The sequence below is a fragment of the Lonchura striata genome, chromosome 1A (assembly GCF_050655825.1).
Source record: "Lonchura striata isolate lonStrDom1 chromosome 1A, ASM5065582v1, whole genome shotgun sequence".
Lineage (NCBI taxonomy): Eukaryota > Metazoa > Chordata > Aves > Passeriformes > Estrildidae > Lonchura > Lonchura striata.
This window is the reverse complement of record NC_140741.1, coordinates 8,844,702-8,851,892: the sequence shown is the minus strand read 5'-3', so window position 1 is coordinate 8,851,892 and position 7,191 is coordinate 8,844,702. Positions and strand designations below refer to the sequence as shown.

Here is a 7,191-nt window from a genome sequence, read left to right as displayed (position 1 = left end):
ATTCTGCACTCCTTGACCGTCAAGAAAGTAGTTATTACAGATTTTTTTTGGCATTGATTTATTAAGGGATGGTTATTTAGTATTTGGACATCCAGAAAAGCAAGGGACTGCACTTCCTGAAGCTGGAGGAATGGTATGAAACTGCAATATATTGCTCTCACATGGTAGCCAATGTGTGCATCTTAGCATACTGCTCCAGCAGTTTCTTGCAAGTGCACCAGAATGTGCTGCTAAATGGAAGTCTAGAAATAGTAATTATAGATTTCAAATAGTCCCAGGTAAGACCACAAAAAAAGAATTTGGAACATAGGGAACTGTGGACTTTTATGTTTCCTTGTATATATAGATATATAAGTATTTTGAAATCTGTTAAATGAAATCACACTCCATTAGGCAAATTCTCTGAGAATACAGAGGAATATATATGTCTTTGAAAAAATGTGTTTGTGAGCTTGCTACATCACAGCTTTTTAAATTACTTATATTCTGAAAGTGCTAAACCCCATAAACTTTAAATTAGACTTTTCAAAACAGAATTCAACCATTTCAATCCAATTGCAACATGTTTTATTTGCCTACACGAACTGAAACATAAAATGATGACAACAATTATTCCTGGAAGGTATTAAAAAGTTGATCTGTATGCATAAATTGAATTATGGCTCTGGCAAATATGCACTATAAGCAAACAGACACAGTATAAACACTTCATACTCCTCTAACATCTACTGCCAAGGTCCTCTAATCATTTTAACTCAGTGCAGACTGTTGCTGTGAGATAGACTGCCTGTATTCGATTACATATGCACAAAAATAGGAAGATTAAAGAAACAGTGAAGGGGACAAAAGAGATTTCTTGAAAAACTCAGGGAGGCAAGGCCAGAAGAGAAGGTAGTGAAGATGGCACCAGCTGCAGTCTCGAGGACTGGCTGTTCAAATTCCTGAGTGACACAGAGAAACCATAGAGGAACCCAGCTGCCAAGAACTCTAAAGGCATTTCAACATCACATTTGTGAAGTGCAATTTTGCAAAAGACTTATAAACTGACCACACTGGGCAGGTTTTCCTGGGGTTAGGAAAAGACATGGTCTTGCCATGAAAACGACTGCTCTGCCAGACCTGATGTTCTGCTACAAAGCATAGTTTTTAATTTATAATTGATGTTATACTGTTCCTTGGATATTAGAGTTGTTAAATAACAACAATAACCACAAACAAGCAGCTTTCCAACATGGAAAATTTCAATATTTGCACAGAGCAAGGCTTGCTGCAGTGAAAATCAATGTTAGAATACCAGGAAGGAAGCAACCCAGCAATAGTGTGTGTTGTGCCCTCCAGCCACCCCAGGGACAGAGTATGTATTTTGTCACTATGCCAGTTACAAGTCAGCACTGAAAACTCGCTGCCCATCCACAACTGTGTGCTTCTAGAAAGTAACAATTTAAAAATCTAATGGGAAAGTGTATCATAAAGTGGGGTTGCTGTTTTCACCCAGATGAATGCTCTGGGGGTAAATGCATTCAAGACTTGGAGATGCATCCATCTTGCAGTAATGAGGAACCACTCAGCCTAGTGGCCTGGACTGTCAAAGCCTCTTTGTTTCTCTAAAAGTTACTGTGTCATGCAACTCAGTGTTGGTCATGTTGCTGGACTCCAGGACTTGATCAGAAAATAGGGAATATTGCCCAGACATTGAATTTTAATAACATGATGGTCAGTTTGTTAAGAATAAGGCAAATGACCTAACACAACTTTTTACTTTCAGTGTGTATGAGGTTTAGCCAGGGTCCATGTGCTGTTTGTAGCAAATGTAGAGTGCACTGTGAAGATCCTGAGCTGGGGAAGAGGTTTTAACTCCATTTTTCCCTATGTCTTTGGAGCCTTTCTCTCTAGGACATCTTTTACAAACCATGTCCAAAGTGCCTGCTATGTGAAAAAGAAGGGAGATCCTTGGAAACCATATTCAGATGGCCTGAACCAAGCTAAAAGTGGAGAGAATGAACAGACAGCCTAGGTAGGTGATGAAGCATATGTTCTACAAATCCAGACTGCCTTAAGCTAAAGCAAACAAAGCAAGCTGGGGAAAGTTACAATGGTTTAGATTTCCTAAGTACAACAATTTTTATTTAATGTTTGAAACAATTTTCCCTTAAGGGATGTCCTTTAATTTTAAGTTGAGAAGGCTGACAACTCATCCTATGAAAATTTTTTCCTTTTGCTGGAAAGCATTAATTTTTTGGCTAATCCAAAATATTATTTTCCCCTCTCATTTTCATCACCCACCTTTCAGTATGACTCCCTCACCATTTCAGCCCAGTGCTTGCTTGTTATTTAGAAAAGAAGTAGATTTTCCATAATCATTCTCTTATTATTTTTGCTAAATAACCTGATCTGATGTGGCAGTTTGTATGCTTTAGAATTATAGCTTTCTCAAGTGCTCAGATGACATGAAATGGAAATGATGCCTAACTCAAGCTGCTCAGCGCCAAGACACGGTTCTGGAAAGAGAATGGACATCTCCTCGAGACCTAATTCCTCCTGTGCTAGTAAGCTGTAAATGACCAGTTCAGAAATCTGCACTCCAACAGCTCAGAAAGTTTCCCAATGTCCCCAGGAAAACCTGGTCTGTGGTAAAAGACCTGGCACCTTTGTATGTTATTTGATGGGAAGAGGAGAGAGTCAATGCATCCTGACTGGGAGGATCGTGTCCCTGTTGGTCAGAACAAGAGGCAGAGACTGTAATGGGCAGTAAAAAAAGATTTGCTTTACACTTAGATAAAATGTTTTGTACCAGTAAGGACAATTCAGCTCTGCTACAGATTGCTGGGGAGTGAGGATCCCATTCAGGAAAGTCTTTATGAATACCTGTCAAAATGGTATGGCTGCTTCATCCTGGGGTTGGATGTCTTTCTCTGGTTCTGTCCAGAGTTTTCTCTGTATTTTTTCTGATTCATAAAATATTTGTTAGCTGTTTTGTCCTCTTCTGCCATAACTTATTTATAGTGGTAAAATTCAGACTCACTTCTGAAGCAATTTTCCACCATTTCCTCTGAAATAGTATTCCCTGCCTGTTAGCATTCTAAGCCTCTAGTCAGAGGAAAAAAATAACAGCTGGAAGATCACCAATCTAAGATCATATCCACAGGCAGAAGAAATCCTCAGAAGTTGTAAGCACCCTGAGGATCACCTGAAACTATGGCTTTCAAAGAGTTTAGCAGGACTATGCCTTCACATCTCATCTTTGTAACCATCCCAAATTAGCTATGTGCCACCTTTTCCATTTCTGGAAGCATGTAAGTTCCAGCCATGCTCAAACCTATCCCACTGTCCACACACAGAGTCTCCAAAGCCTTGCATTGATTAGCAATTCTCATGAAGGTGGAAACTCCCTGTGATGCCTGATCCAGGAGTTTGCTGGTGGGCATAAGGTCCATGCACAGGGACTCATGAGTGCCAATGACACAAGTGACACTGAGTTCACATGGCGGTGGGGGTCAGTGCAGGCAGGGCAATGACACTGGTTGCAGCCCTGAGAGGAACATTAGAGTATTTTGCTCTTCTGACACCAGCAAAATGAATGACTGTGGTAAAGTTTGATATCCATTTGTGCCTATTGCTGGGAACAGGAAGAGGAGCAAGTAAATAAGACTGGATGTGTTATGGCTAGCTGTCTTTCGTTCTGTTTGATCATTTGAAAAGACAGATGACTGCTTACTTTAGGCTATTAGGCATGTTTGTTATACATAGGGATTAATGGACTTACAGTTATTCTTTAAAAAAAAAAACTTGCTAGAATTACAGTGAGTATTAATTAAAATTCTTTGACTGTTCTGAATGAAGATAGCAGTTAAGTATCAAGGCACTGGGTAAATGCATTGTGCTAGTATAATGTTTCCTTATATTAAAGGACAACACAAACCTACAGAAGAGAAATGTGGGTAAATAATGTGTTATTCAGTGACAAATTTAAGCATAGACACATACATAAATAAAATTTCATAACTTTATGATGATTTATTACCAAAGCCAAAATATTTCCAGAGGAGTAGTTTTCCACTAGAGGAGAAAAGTCTATGGAGATGTAGCAACATAGTGACAACTTTTACATATTGTTTGGAAGAGGAAAATTTTATTAAAACATGAAAGGCCAAGGAATTTTATTCTGTGGATTGCTAGAAATCCAGAAAACAATTAACTGTGGGCAAATCCTAAGGAATTACTTTTCTCTGAACTTGTTTACAGAAATTTATTCACAGACAATTCACATTGAACATCACACTGAGTAACCAGCAAAATACATTTTTTAATGGTGATTACTTATGACATAGAAAAATAAACCAGTTTGAAAAAAAAAAAAGGTTATTGCTTTGCAAACTCTGTTTTGTGTAGCTCCTTCTGTCAAACCTTTGTGGGGAGACTGATCCCAGCAGGAAAGCAATCTTCTGGAAATTACAGCAAAGTGGAGTGTTTCCCAGATGGGTGGAAAGTTCTCTCTTAATGCATAATAGTAGCTCCAAATAGATGAGAGCCATGCTTGTAGGATCCTGGGAGTGCTCTTTGGGTTTCCTTCTATAAACAGTAGGCATTAAAGACAAGCAAAGTTTAACTTTCCTGATAAACTGAAGCACTGAGCTCAGTTGCTCAGAAGGCTGCAAGAGTTCTCTAGCAGAGGCTGTTGTCATTTCTCTAAACTGAAAAAGCTGTGAAAGCACAGGTTTAACAGAGCTCCTGAAACCTTGTGCTAGGACACCTGCAAAAATGACAAGGAGGTCAGATATTTTAAGGTGAAAAAAGGGTGGAAACCAAGATGTTCTACAGTCTTGCTTAATGCTCTGCTCTGCTTATTGACTGGAGAAGTGAGAAGTTCTTACTAACTGGAGAAGTTAAAAGGTAGTGGAATTTCTTTTTGTTCTTCTCACTGAGTTTCTGAAAGGCCAAATACTTAGGCTGTGGATTTTTAGAGGGAAAACCTTGATGTTTTTCTCAAGGTAAAGCAAGGTAAATTGGAAATAAGAGCCTTCCTGCAACCAAAACATGCATGTTTAAATTTACTCTGAAAGTAGGCTGAGCCTTACAACTCTCTGAACTTTCTTCTGACAGTCGTGCCCCTTGGGGGCTCTCTGAGGTCCTACTGCCCACCACAGCCCCAGATGCAGTCTTAGCATCACAAAACCTGTGGGATCATATGTCAGCCCTGCAGTGATTGCGCCTACAACATCCAAGGCCCTCACCCTGCAAATAGAGATTGTAAGAGATCTCCTTCCACCTGCTGTCCTACATTTGGGAGGATAACTCACAAAATTGTATGTGAATGGCCTAGTGCAAAGCATGAATTTAAGCCCCCTGGGACCAACATGTAGGAGGAATTTGGAGTGTTAAATGTCATTTATCTCAATCTTCTCTTTTTGCTTTTTCTTGCCTGAGGTCTGAGGAAACTGCAAATATAGACATCCCAGCCCCAGAGGCAAGGGATGTGTGTGTGGTCCTCCTGTACTGTGCAGCTGAATTCTTCCACTGTCTCTTGGTTCTGTGTGGGCATATCCAGGCCCTTGCCCAGGTGTTGGGGTGCCACTACCCATGAGCACGAGCTGCTCCCAAAGGCAGGGGCAGCAGAGCTGTGCACAAGTTGCTTTCCTGCAGAGCTGCCTGGTGAGCCAGTCGCTGACCCAGGCACATTCGCTGCTATAAGCTTCAGCTTCCTTGGCTTGGGAAATACGGGAAAGGCAAGGGGGGAGGGAGGAGTTACTTCACAGCAATTCCTGCAAAGACTGTGATTCAGTTATTTGGTCTTCTAAGAACGCCCTAGCCAGATGACTAAGGCAGATCTGCAGGCTGATGACCCAGAAACTGTAGAGCTAAATTTCACATGTAGTGGAAAGGAAAAGTAAGTTAAAAGCCACATACAAACTGTTATCTTCCTACTTTCAGTGGTTTGCCTCCCAGTACAAGCCCTGGCCAAAGATATAGCACAGAGATTTGCTCAGAGGCATATCTCTTTTTTTCTACCTCTTCCTCATCTCAGGAATCTGGGCTATCTGAGGTTACCTACACCTGTGACTTTTGAAATCAGCAGCAATTAAGCTCACCACAGCTGCTGGGTCTCTCAGATGGGAGGACTGGGGTGGGACATTTCCTTTTCTTGTTGAAGTTAGGTGCTGAGGTGGAGGCTGCTGGGTTTACTACACCTTTTCTTTCCCTCAGGTAAGATATTTTTCCTTGCAGGGCAGGTGGAAAGGAAAAAGAGGAGTGTTAAGTGTAATAAATCTGTTTTGGTAGCTTGGGCTACTGAGCTCCTGCTGGGGAGGCAGGAACCTGTCTCTATCAGAGCATGGGTCTGTGAGATGGCTGCAGCAACTTCTGAGGAATTGAAGACAAACTGGATAAAGGTGCTTCTTTTTGTTGCTTCAGGTTTGTTTGTGAAAGACCTTTCTGCGAGCAGAAAGCATAAAGCTACACTGCAAAGTGTGAAGCCATCTACTGCAGTCTAACTGGTTAAACTGTGCCTAATACCAACCTCATGCTAAGATAAAGCAAAGGGCTTCAGTGTTTTTTTTGAATTTTTACATTTCTTTTGACTGCAGTGAAATTCCCTGGGAGGTTGTCTGTGGTGCCACTGTTGGATTTGGGCTGCTGGGTTGCTCTCAACCTGTGATTCCTCAGTGAAGCATTGTACTTCTTGGGGTGCTCTGGGTGCCTATGGACCTGGTGTGCCTCATCCCAGCACTTGCTTGTGGGAACATGTGGCAGGACTCTGTAGAGGGCAGGATTCCCAGCCTCTGTGTGTGCATACCTGCAGGAGCCTGCAATCATAAATACACTCCAACTCTTGGTTGAAAATCTCCAAAAGTCTCTGTTTTCTGGTCTTCCTTTTGGAACACTAGCATTTTTTTAAAAAAAGGTGCTTTAATGAAATACAGCTTGAAAGTATTAAGCCCCAAGAAGCACATGACCCTAGCACTACAAAAATCCCTTTTGAGTCCTCAGTCATGTAATCCTGTGTGCAGCATGCAGGGCAAGATGGGAAAGTTCTTCTCTTCTCATCACATTCCTCTGTCCGGGTGACTAGGCAGTATCTGACGTGGAAGTGTTGTGCACTGGCCATTACAGGAGCCACTACCTTCAAAACCCAATACCCTTCTTTGAGCCTTTAATAAGTGTAGCCATGATTTCCAGAAAGTGGCCCTGCATAGT

The 7,191-nt window shown here is 41.3% G+C and overlaps 1 long non-coding RNA gene across 1 annotated transcript; it reads left to right on the top strand.

The window, feature by feature from the left end:
• Positions 1–1,072: 1,072 nt before the first annotated feature.
• LOC146763372 (uncharacterized) lies at positions 1,073–6,987 on the top strand. Its single transcript, XR_014951884.1, has 2 exons — positions 1,073–2,014; positions 2,418–6,987. It is a non-coding gene; the product is annotated as an uncharacterized LOC146763372 (long non-coding RNA).
• The last annotated feature ends 204 nt before the right edge of the window (positions 6,988–7,191 follow it).